This window comes from Falco punctatus (genome assembly GCF_963210335.1).
Source record: "Falco punctatus genome assembly, chromosome: 2".
In the NCBI taxonomy this organism is placed as follows: Eukaryota; Metazoa; Chordata; class Aves; order Falconiformes; family Falconidae; genus Falco; species Falco punctatus.
This window is the reverse complement of record NC_137581.1, coordinates 9,899,926-9,913,037: the sequence shown is the minus strand read 5'-3', so window position 1 is coordinate 9,913,037 and position 13,112 is coordinate 9,899,926. Positions and strand designations below refer to the sequence as shown.

The window sequence follows — 13,112 nt, the reverse complement described above, 5'->3', positions numbered from 1 at the left end:
GTGAGTAATGCTACACAATTATAGCCAGCCTGTAGGGCAAAAAACAACAGTCCAGTCAAGCATATGTAAAGCACATACTCATGTTCTGTCCTATATATGCACATATCTAAAAGATAGAAGGTAATGTCAGCCATGTCATAGCAGTGCATATTCTACAAAGACATGCATCATCCTCATGACATGCCAGGCAAACACAAGACTGCTTGGCCAGTCCTAATAGCATTGTGTAAGGGAAGGCTGGCACACAAACATTTCATCTGTATCATCCATTTTGCTCACTGCAGTTTAAAATGCATCATGTACACATACGGCCTGAAGCTATGCCTCATTCAAGTAACATTGTGTTAAGAATTGCTGATGTGGCCTCTGGGTGGACCTGAAATAGATATTCCCCAAACAAAGTTTGTTAACCGTCCCATTTTATTCTCCAGCCAATCTGCTGACATGTGCATACTTCCTAAAGGCAATATATAGGTAAGCCTTTCTCTTAGCTCAATGATGTCAGTGGTTCCTTCCCTAACCACTGAAGGCAGAAAGGGAAATTCACTCAGATGTGTTTACCCAGCAGGAAAAGGCTCTGGGCTAGTAAACAGAGAAGTAAAAGATACTTACATAAACTTAAGGGGATTTTTGTATTTGGCACGTATTCAACAAGTGAACCCTAAATAAGATGAGCAAAACAGTGTATTGACCACAAACTGGAGCATGCCAGAAGTCAGCCAATGTGGCCTGATGACTTTGCAGAGCATTGTTAGAAGGATGACCTGATGCTGTCCCAAGCACAAACCCTACAGGAACACAAATAAAACGGTGTTGATGAAATCAGATGTCCTGGTGAGACCTTCAGGGAAACTTGTAAGGACTGCACCTCTGCCCAGCTGTCTTGAAAGCTGGGACGCTGACTGTCCTGCTGGTAGGACACCCGCCTCTATCTCCTGTCCGCCCTGTTGCACACAGCTTCTCTTCCCCTCGGGCAAAGGGGAACGCAAGCAGGCAACAACAGGGACTCCTGCCTCTACCCTTACTCTGTGGCATCAGCCTACATTTTGGCAATTTCAGATGTGAATGCCTTCAATATTTCTCTGTCTTATAGCAACTGTGTCCACCCTTCTTTTCAAATACTTTTTATCTGTAGGTTCTTCCACAAATTATCTTGGCCCTTGCCTGGACTGACACCCAAAAGGACCAAAGCCCTCAGAGTGACATTGACCTAAATATATTTAGATGTCTACAATTTAGACACTTCCATGTGGGCTAGCAATCAGGATTCCCTTTATAGTTAAAGGAGAAAAACAGGACCTTCTTAGGTCCCTTGTTTGTAATGTGGACCTTTCAAGTAGGTCAGAGAAATCACATTTATAGAAAAGGGCTTGTACAAAGTCTCTCTTGATGACTAGCTCTGGTGGAAAAGCCTACCCGCCAGTTGTTTAGAGTAAAGCGGAGCAAATGCCGCCTCCACTATCTCTAACTGAATCTGGTGCCACATGACCTTTGCTGTCTTCTATCCAACACAAGAAGTTGCCAATTCTGTGCAGCAGCACACAAATCTAGAAGCACATAAGTATCATTTGCAAAAAATATGTTGGCCCTTGACACCTCCAGACTCCAAGCCATACTTAATTTTGTATGGGATTTGTTTATGTACAGCACTGCTAAACTTAGCCCTTGAGATGCCTTTATAAGGACTTCAGGAACTGGCGATTGTGAATAAGAACGAAGCAATACAGCTTAGGTCTTCAAAAAAGCAAGGTCTAGAAAGAACTGGCTTTGCTTTTTTTTTGGTGAAAAATACCTGTTTCTACCTGCAGTAGGAGTTGTCATGCCTAGTTATAAGAAAGTTGTTATTCAGTAGATGCCTTCCATTCAGTAAATTGAAAGTGATAGCTTCTTTCAGAAGTCTAAACTTTAATGTGTTTGAAGTTAAAACAAAAATTCTTAATTCTACCAGACCAATTTATGTGTGTCCATGCGTGTGGCAGTCCTATAGAATTTACGAGTGAAAAATGTAGCCTGAACTAGAAGTGTTTACGATGAAACTGTATGGGTTTGTTTTATATCCTTTCCATTTATTAACAGAGATTCCAAGGTATTGGATGAGAAGTGGTTTCTCAGAAGTAGGTTAACCTGTTCCCAGCCAGTAGCTGCTGGGGACAGATGTAAACTAATTGCACTTATCGTCACCCAACCAGAGCATTCCTTTGGCTGCATCAGACAGCTGAGGACAGCTGGGGTGATGTAGTCTCTCGGCTCTACACTTCAGAGATCCTAAGGATCTAGAAGCCAGCTATAAACCAGCTATAAGTGAGAAATAAAACAACTCATTTTGCCTACTGAGCACTTTTGTTTGGCTTTGAGTTACCCTTAATCAGGAGAGAGAACTGCTTCATGTCCCTGCAGGGTTGCAAGACTCATGTGCAGAGTGTGGGATGTTGTGGACCGGTTATGTTCCACAAAAATGCTCAGCATTACAAGAAGGGGGGTGAGGGGGTGGGGGGGTGGAGTGGAGAAAAAGAAAAAGCGGGGAACTTGCAGGAAGGTTTCTTGATGTAGATGGGATGCAAGACAATAATATCATTGTCTATTGATGGCCTGAGTTCCTGCAGGGATCTAAAGCTCCATTTCCCAGAACCTTGATGTGCTGTGTGTTCTCTTGGTTTGTGCTGTTTGCCTTTGTTGTCCACAAATATTTAATTGTTGGTCCAGAGCTTGGCTTGTTGGTTCTGTGTAGGACAGCCCAAGTCACTGACCTGGGATGGGTGTGACACCAGGACAAACCCAGATCTTACAAGCAGATTATGTTGGGGACTTTATTGTGCATCATTTTTATAGGTGGAAAAGGCATTTCAGAGGATTTTTAAAAGAGCAGATGGTTCAGAGCACTCAAAAGGGAAAGAGCTACATCCGAAATAAAAGAAGGCTCATGCAACTGATTTCTTTTGTGAAGCTATGCAGGAAAATGGACTGGGAAAAGATTTATATTTTCACTCATGCTGTGATCCTTGAGTTGCTCTGGGCTGCCCATTCAACGGAGAAGGTTAGAAAAGGCCACTCCAAGTGTAGGGAGAATGCCTATCACTGAAATGCAATGGGTTCACATGGAAAACTTCATCTACTAATGGATACATATTTGTTATCTCACAGATGCATGTTGCTTCACCCTTGTTCTGTGAAATGGAGGATTATTTTATTTTATTTCAAAATGCAGAAAGTACTAAAGTCCCTAAGCCACACAGTAGCTCTATGGGAAACCACAAGAAATTAACATTTCCACTTGGCTTTTTGTTCCGTTTCTGATTTGGGTTTACCTCTAATATTTCAAATCTGAAGCCTTGCAAAAATACGGAGATTTTTGAAAGCTAAGGATTCCTCATAGCACCTGTTTTATGCTCAGATAAACAGAAAATGTAGTGGCCAAGGAGAGTGCCTATCAAATAAATCACCCTGTACAGTCCCAAGGGGAGGAGGAAAGATATCCTTCAATAAACACTCCACTCTTGATGTACTATGCAGTTCCTAAAATTACATTGCCTGCCTGTGACAGAGATGAAAGATGGCACGTCATTAGTGATTGTAGCATTCCAGAGCTTTTTGATTCATGGAAAACATCTTAAATGCTCAGCAAATATTTACCTCATGAACCTTGAGGAACTGGACTTAACCTCAAATAAAAAGGTGAGTGTGCTGTCTTTCAAATGTGAAAAAAAAAATATTTTAACGTAACCATTATTCAACTTAATTGAGATATGGACACCAGGCTTCATCTGTTTGTCCTTCTTGCTTCTGTCATCCACAGGTCATACGCCAGGAGATATCCTTATAGATAAAATTCATTAAAGAGTAAATCATAAGTTCACATAACAGAATAATTTTGGAACATATTTCAGAAGAAAATATGGAGTATTAATTGTGCAGATAAAACCTATGTAGTTGTAGGTGATTTTCAGCTGTTCCTCGTTTTATGTAACAGCTCCAATAGCTGAAATTTTCTTTCATGTTGTATGTCTGCCTTCATCCTGCTCTTGTTGACTACTAGTTTCTGATGTTTGAAAAAAACATCTGCAATAACTCTCTCCAGTGATAAATTCATCTGATGCCTTTCATCTACAAGAATTCCAAAATATCCCTCAGAATGACTAAGTATTTTAGTGCCAGGTGACATGATTTTCTATAGTACAATAGAAATGATTAGCTACTACTGAAATCATGCCTATTGACTGTAACTGTTCTAAACAAAATGGTTCAGAGAACAGTACCACACTACTGAATGATTTTATTCTATTTTTTGCTTGCTGGCACTATTTTATCCTATAGCAACTAACACTTCTGGGATGGGACTTGAGCATGGTGTTGGTGACAGCACTGTCAGGGACTGTTACCAAGATGTAGTTTGGACATAGATATTCTGTTTTGGGGTAGAAGAATGTTAAGATACATGGCTGCAGGCCTTGCATGCCCTTTATCTGCAGACAAGAGAACAGCCCTGGGTTGTTTTATTTAATAGCATAAAATCAGTTATTATACAAACCTACAGAACAAAAGACAGAAATTTTGCAAAGGATTTGTAATTCCAAATGCAAGACAGTAGGACTTTTCCTACCTTGAGAGGAAAAGGGAAAGGAGAGAGGGAAGTAAAGGCATTTAGAGATAAAATAGCATGCTCAGCATCTCCAGCTTCCAAATGGCATTCCAGAGGCAGTATTGATCTGCAAGGAATTACTGGGATTTCTATATGCTGCATGTTCCAGTGTGCATAACGTGTGTCAGATTTACTCTGGTATTGACTACCTTGTTTGAGTAAAGGCAAGTTAGTTAAGATTATCTGGACTTCCTTTAGTATAAAATGACAAAATTAAACACAACCAGTAAAAAAATCTAGCAGAGATGAAAATGGTTCCTTAGGTTCTAGTATTGATTCTGATTTTCAGCTGTCCAGTTGGAGAAACATCACTGAAATTTATGTCTGATTTAATCTCCACATGGCTCTTAGGTACTTACTCAGTCAAGGGTCTGCAGAAATAGTATAAAATTGTGTCTTGCTTACAATATCTGCAGCAAAGAGGCAGGAAACCTAGAACTACAGGACACCCCACAGAGTTTCCATGTTTCTTTGACGTGCAATCAGAACTTGATGACTATGCTTTTAAATGCCCTTGCAAAGATTAAAACCCACATCCTGCATTTTCAGAATTCACTGCGTTCTGTGATATGCAACAGGCTGTGCCCCAGGGTAAGGGGAACCCTCTCGAGCATGCCATTAGTGGCAAAGCATGTCCCGCTGAAGGAGGACACCAGTTCCAGCAGTGTGATGATCACAAGCAATTCCTTGCTCTGCAAGAGGGAAGGTGGCCCACTGAAGCAATGCCCATTCTTCTCAGAACAACACAAGTATTTCCTAAATTTCACAAATTACCACTCCTAATAAAATTTACCTGCTTCGCTCCTGAGGGAAGGATTGGAGTAAATTATTGATTCTGAGTCTCACAGATGTTGCAGCGAAGTGAGCTCAGTAGAAGGTGAGTAGTAGAGATAAGGAAGGAGAATAAAGTGTGGAGGACCATTAGTTCCGGGAAGTCCCCAAAGTAATTTGGCTGGTAGGAAACTCAGCAATATGTGAAGAAAATCTGGTTAGCAACCAAAAAGGGCAGCTATTGCTGCAGGAAAATTAAAGCGAGATAGATTATCTGAGTGACATGAGTTCTTTTCAATAATTCAAAGAGATCTTTCATGAGACTTGTAAAAGTGTCTGTTAGAAAAAGAAAGATCTCACTGCAGAGGATGTGATTTCCCTCCTTAAAGTATGCTGTGTGGTGTAGGTTAACACTCCTTTTTCTGTGTTTGTACAAGTTCAATGGGTGGATAAGTTCTTAAATGACAATATGAATTTTTGCAGACCTGAAATATGCATTAAATTCATTTTTGGTGATTTCTGCTTCTTCAGGGAGAAATTAATCAGTCAAAATTATTCTATCTAGAACAGTCCTAACTGGACAGCCTTTGACAAAAATGTGGAAGCTAAATGTCGTAGAAGCGTGCAGATCTCTTCTCCAGGGACAAAACAAACAGGTTAAAATATACTTTCAGAGTACAATCATGCAGCCCCAGCCTGTGAGGAGTCTGCTCCCTTCTTCTTCAAGCTGCAGTAGATAGGAGCCTGCTACAGCCTCCCCTGAACGCTGTTCCCTCTAAGGCAACTGCCTACTGCCCACTCATTTATCTCTCAGTACTCTTGTCAGGCATCAATGTGTAGCCCAAGGAAGCAGCTATCATATTATACCTAGTAATTAAATGCACTGCAATTAGCAGCATTAAGTCAGAATCTTCATTGCCACCCAAAAGACAAAGAACTTCACAGTAAAACAAAGGTTTACTTTTCTAGAGCTGTAAAAGAGACTGGGGAAGAGAAAAGCTGTCTTCTCTCCTATATCCAAACAGTGTCCTCAGAGGTTAAGCAGATTAGAGGGTAAAGAATAACTTAGTTTTAGAAAGAAGCTTTGTGTTCTCCATTTACCTGGCAGCTTTGTAGCTCAGAGACCCTCAAGGTGAGGAGCAGCACCCCTCAGCTGTGTCCTGCTGCAGATGGAAGCTTGGCTTTGCAGGTTGAAGATTGGCACCTCAAGGCTGCTTGTGTAATAACCAAAAGGAGCATAATTTTTCTTCTAGGATGTGAACCACAAAAGATTAAGTCCTTACGTAACTAAGGACCCCACAAGCTATGCTTCAAAATTTTAGGGAGACAAGTGAGGTAAACATCTGCACTGAAAGCAAATCAATCAATCAACTTGATTTTTTTAATCTTACCTCTTTAAATTATTATTTATTTTTTTTTAAAAAAAAGGATCTGTATCTAACTGTTTCTAAACAATCTTGTATCTTGCAGACCAATTTCACAGTCACTGATATGGCTGGAGGCAGTGGGGGATGGGAATAAGCTGTAAGCATGTTTGGAAGAATGTCTTCATTTTGCCCTCACAGGAATGCTGTATCTTTCCTGGAGCATGTGTAGGTGTGACATGGTATCAAGGAAACATCAGAGAATTTCCTAGTGAGCATATTGGCAAGTGAGCACACCTTCTATTTATGTCCATAAGAGATGTGTACGTCTCTGAGAGGAAATTCAGGTCCTACACATCTGAAAACATAACATTAGAAAATAAAGGTGGCTGTATCAGGTCAGATCAAAGGTCCACCAAATCAATGTGTTGCTTCTGGAAGCGGCCAACAGCAAATAATGCAGAAATCACAGCAGAGCAAATTCTTCCTGGAGCATTCTTAAATTTATAAATGATCTGCAGTTCAGGAACCTGCTAAATCAAAGCTGGTGTCTTTGTAAGGAAACCCTTGTGCAGTGCATTATGAATAAAAAGAAAGAAGCATGCGGGGGTAGGTCATGAATGCAGAGCTTAGTCCTAGGAGATATGAGCTTTAATACTAGTACCGGCACTATAAATATTGGTCATTTTGCATGTGTCATTACTTTTATATGCATTTGCTTTTTCTCTGTATCTGCCTTTCAGAATTACTTTAGACAGTGAGCAACTCAGGCTAGACACTGTGTTTTACTGTTTACCTGTGTTGCCTTTTGGACTACGAGGCTCCAAGGTCTTTTGATTATTCAAGTACTTCTATAGAGTAGCACAAATTCAGTGAGCTCAATAGGCAGTCTTGCTCAATAGGAAACAAATAATTAGTTGGCCTTGGTAATGAATATATCCTTCTCATGACATGACAAATCATGAGTGTGTCCAATTAAATTATTATTTCCTGAAGGATCTGATCTTTCTTATCTAAGACTGGCATTAACAACCAAGGGAGGGCAGCTTTGTCAGTCAATACACTTGAATAGAGTTGTGCCTTAGCACTGTAGGGAATGGTGGTGGCTAGGAACTCAGGATGCTTGATCCCTCTTTGGATGGATCTGCTTACAATCTTTCAAAGATAAAAATCCCACAGTCTCCTCAGGCAACAGTTTCCTATGCCTAACTACTTCTTATACTCTTCCTAATGCCTAACCTACCTATTTAAACCGGTTGTTTTAAGCCGCTTACTTCTGGTCCTAGCCATGTGAACAAAGGAAGCAGTTAATTCCCTGCCTTTCTAAGACTACTATTTATATATTTGATGACTTATGCTTACCCTCAGTCTCCTTTGATAACATTGGGTATGAAGGGAAAACATGTCTTATGCTTTGGAATAACATGAGATTTCTATTCTCCCAGTGGAAACGAGACATGGGGAAAAGCACAGAAAAAGAGTTGGCAAAGAATCCTGGAGCATTATATGAGATTTACTTTCACTGGAAAAGGACAAATCCATGGCATGACTTACACAGTTGAAAAACAGTGAGGCAATCTCAGAGACAGCTCCATATTGCCAGTAGACCCATACTTGCAGTTCTGCATAAAATTATGTCAGTGGCATTGCTGGGAAATCATGTCCATTTGTGGGTGCATCTCTGTCCTCCCACAAGGAATATACACTTCTGATTTTACTTTTGACTTGAAAGGTCTACTCTGTTCAACACCTTATTAAAACACAGGATGGGAGAAGTCTATGGGTGGCTCGCTTAAGATTGCTCATTTCAAATATGTCTTCTGAGAGTGATAAGCAATGCCCACAGAGAATTTTCTGAGGTGAGCCTATATTGATGATGAAAGAGACTCTTCCAAGTATAAGAAAAAGCATTAAAAATACTCTTGGAACAATGAAAACCTCTATTTAAACTTGAGAAAATATGAGATGCTTTCTTCTCAAAAACAAGAATTCAAGAAGTGAAAAGAAATGAAGATCTTAAATTCCAGCATTGTTATTCCACCATTCTGTGTAGGCTATATGATAAAAGGTAACTATTTAAAACATTAAAGCTAAGAATGAAAATGTGACCCGGTACATATCCCTAGAAACTTTTAAAGGTGGTTGGAACTGGATGAAAGTTAGCATTATCCCTGAAAAATTCTGATCTTTAGAACAGCTATATTTGGTGTAAAGTGTAGCGAGTCTAAAATGATCTCCATTAAAAGCTTGACATATGTTTGTCCAAAAAAAACCCAAACCTATTTCTGCTTTTTTAAAATGAACATGGTGACAAATAGGGATTTGTGGGAAGGTACTGATTAGTGGTTAAGATCGGTTTCCTTTCTATTATCTTTCTCTGTAGTATGTGGGTATGTTATTTTCCACAACTTCTATTTTTCTCTTTCTTTTTTTATCTGCATCATCCCAGAGTCTGCACCTAGGAATAGTGACTCACTGCACACGCACAAACCACACACACGTCTGGATACAGAGAAGGTATTTATGAGAGGGAAAGACCCAGGGGTTTGTAGTTCCATGTTCCCACCTCCTAATAAAGAGAATCTGTTCAAGATCACGTGGTCCAGAAACAGCCTTTTCTCTTGGCAAATCTGCCATCACTTCTGTTCACGTCTTTCTGACAGAGGCCCTTTGTATAGATAAACATGAGAAAAGTGTGTGGCAGATAAAGGGAAAGAAATACTGGATCACTAGGACAATACTCATTCGACTGTTCCAGTTCCACGGCTATTGTTACACATGCTCCGTTTTTCTGTTAGAGAAGTGGGGATCAGAAAGGCAGGGAGATGCTTTCTCTAACTCCACATTTGAGATGATTTAGTTGTACTTAAAACACCCTGAAGATCTGAACATAAAAACATTACCCGCATGGCAGAGATTTATACCAAGGAACCCATCTCACTAACACTGCTGAGTGATTATGGAAGAATCTTACTCGGAGTAATGAAAACTTCTGATTTGTAAACTCGTGGCGTAATTCATTTTTTCTATCACTCTATTAAAATGACAAAGTAGCGCACACAGCAGCGCATTTCCCCCTCACTATGGCTGAATTGATAGTTGTTAGTGAAGCTGTTGTGTCTCCAGAGGTGAAGGCTGAAGGCGACTGATAACGTGAATGAAATACCAAAACACTCTCAGCCTCATTCTGGTGGCATTCAGTTCACTACTGCCTTGAAAAGACAGTATAAATCTTGGCAAGAATATACTGCTTTCAGGAAAAGCAGATAAAAACCCGTGTACTATTTCAAGGAATATGGCCCAAGCTGAATTCTGTTGATATTTTCCCTTTTAAGTAGAAACGCTGTAATAACAGAATGAATTAAATGAACAGTATTTTAATTAGGAAGGCAAAGTTGATAAAATAAAACCTGTATTTACTAAGGGGTCATATCCTTCAAAATTTATTCATGTTGGTTAGTAAGAATAAAGTAAGTGAAGATTGGCCGAATAGTAAGAAGTCAGTCATCTCTATCTGGGAAAATGCATAGTTACAAAGCCGGTGATTTAAAGTGTTTTAACTAGTATGCTGTTAAACATTCTCTGTCTCTAAGTGCTGATATGCACAAACCAATGTTAATCTTGCGTGCTGACTTTTTAACCATGATTGAGCTGATTTTTTAATATACTTCCACCAAAACATACCAAAAGGAAAATTATTCCATGTGTCCCAGCAGTTAAAACAAAGTAAGTTAAATATGCTTCTGTTTGAATAATTTTCCAAACTCTGCATGTGTCCAAAGGTTTCAGGGTTTGGCTAAATCAGTTCACTTTTCATAGCTAAATGTGCATCACCTGGAGGTTGTCTGGGTAAGAAAAAGAGCATGTTAAACACCCAAACTTGACTTTATCTGATCAGTTCTGACATGAAAATTACACTGTAATGTATTGTCAGCTCAGCGATATCTTGAAGAGGGTGACTATCACAAAATGCAGGGCTTCATGTTAGTTGTAAACTTAATAGAAATTTGGGAGGAGAGTTAAGCAGAAGTAATATACTGAAATGTGTTATTTAGTTACTTGCCCTGACCACAGATAGTTATACAAACATCTAGGAACTCCTGCATAGAAGTGAATGTCCAGAAACCAAAACACTAACTGCAGGTTGTTTGTCTGGTTTTGTTGATAGCTGGTTACTTGGAATTGCCTTACATAGAAGAGGAGTAATAAATACACAGTTGTTGTTTTTCTTAATAAACAAAAATCAAAGATAGACCTGCTTCTGCAGCTGTCATCTCTTAGCTGAAACTTTTGAGAAAGTTTAGATATATTTTTTATTTTTACCACAAGATGCATAACGGATATTATGTAGCAATAATAAGAAAATAGATAGCTTAATTACTTATGCAGCAATCACTCTGTCAAAAACCTAATTACTTCTTGCTGCTCCATAAGTCCTTGTCATGAGGGATCTCCCTGTACAAGGGCTTGGGTAAAGGTAATTAGTGTTTTCTAATAATCTCCCCCCATTATTTTACACTACATTGAACTCAATATGCCAATTTCAGCTACTGGCAGCCAGAAGCTCCTTGACAGTTTGCTATTTCATTCTGATTGTGCTCTTGTAGCCAGAAGACTAAATGATTCATACTCCACAAAGCATTAACTCCTCTCTCCCGGTGGAAAACAATAGGACTAAAGAAGCACCCTGGGAACAACAGCAGCAACAAACAGCAACAGGTACCACCGAGCCTGCCTGCGTTTCATTCAACTGCAGTGATTCAGGTGAGAGATGCAGAATGTCACTCCCACAGGAATGCAGTCCCAGTGTTCCCAGCTGACCATTGAAACCACGCATCTTTCTTCTGAGCTCTCCTCTGAAGCGCCCAGAAATCCGCCCAGGGTCAGGATGTATATCCTAGGCAGGGAATCAACTGGGGGTTTTTCTGAGGTTTTAGCAGTGGTATTTTCTGTTACATTTCTTGAAAAGTGAAGCCCATCTTGGGCTCAGGCTGTATCTTGATTCTCTGAAATGTGTATTGAGTCATACGTACCAGAGAAAAGGACCTATTCCTCTTCAAAATAAGCAGCAATGGTTTTACATCATAATTTCATTCTTGATTTAAATAGATTTTTATCCAGCCATTTACAGTACTGACGGAGAAAAGCAGGATTCATCTCATCTAAGACCAGCACTAAACTGGTCTGAGCTCAATCAGTGGAGAGTTGCAGGCATGCACATAGGGTGATTCAGATCTTCGGTAAGATAAATTGTCCTTTCTGTCCCCAGTAAAGGGGATTTGAGGTGAATACATCCAAACATACGTTATTTGCTGAGAATCAGGGAAGATCTACCTTGACCAACGCTCCGCTCTCTCAGAAGGCATGTGTGCTTCTGGGGAGAGCAGAGGTGCTGTTGCTCAGGTGGGTAGGCAGATGTGGGGTGCTCCCTCAGGTATAGGTTTAATAGACATCTGTGCTTTAAAAAAGGGAGAGGTCTATGGAGGGAGTCTACTCAAGTTCAGGAACTTACTTATGTTCAGGAAAGAGAATTCTTCACCTTGAACCCCTTTTTTTTCCTGAAAGAGTATAGTAAATTTACATTCCTGCATACTCCTGCACCTTCTCTCTGTGCTCAGAGGCAGGTTCTGGTATCTTCTGCTGCCTTCTGCCTTGAAAAGGAGCTGGTAGTTTGATGTGCCAAGGGACAGCCGAGCCTATTAAATAAAGACCAGATGTTTTCCTCACTGACTGAGGAACTGAACACCTGAAAATCCTTCCACCTTTGGGACTCCCCAGCCAGGCCTGACCCAAAGGGTACAAACTGAAAAAGTTTGAATTAGTTGCTATTTGCACATCTCAGAAGAGAAATTTCCAGAAAGGAATTTGATTTCTAGCCTTAATTTCAGCCCCACCGATTCTGTCTGGGGATGCTGCATCCAGGCATTTCTAGTGGTTTAGGTGGCTGGGAGTTCTCAGAGACAGACCAAGGGGAATCTGGATGTGTGGAACTACAAAACTGTTCCTAAGATTGCTCTCTGTTCCCGGTATGTAGCAGCTTTAACGTTGACCCCATCCCTCAGGGCTCTCAAGGCAAGTCTCATGCAGTGTTACTGTTTCTAGCACTTTACATGCTTATGCAAGTGAGTATTTAATAGCAGAAGGCTGCAAGTGACTTTGAGAATTAGTTCTAGACCCTTGCAGGTTGTCTGCAAAGGTATTTTTTGAGCTGCTGTCTTTTGGAAACTAATTTTATAAAAGCAGACTAAGGTTGTACATGGCTGTTTTGTTTTCATAATCTGTGCCAGTGGTCAAGAACCAGGAACCTTCATTTGGAGTGCTCCAAACATATTTTTTTTTTT

The 13,112-nt window shown here is 40.1% G+C and overlaps 1 protein-coding gene across 1 annotated transcript in view; it reads left to right on the top strand.

The window, feature by feature from the left end:
- The window catches only part of GRM5 (glutamate metabotropic receptor 5), a 217,074-nt gene that overhangs the window by 51,670 nt on the left and 152,292 nt on the right, over positions 1-13,112 (top strand). The window lies entirely within an intron of this gene.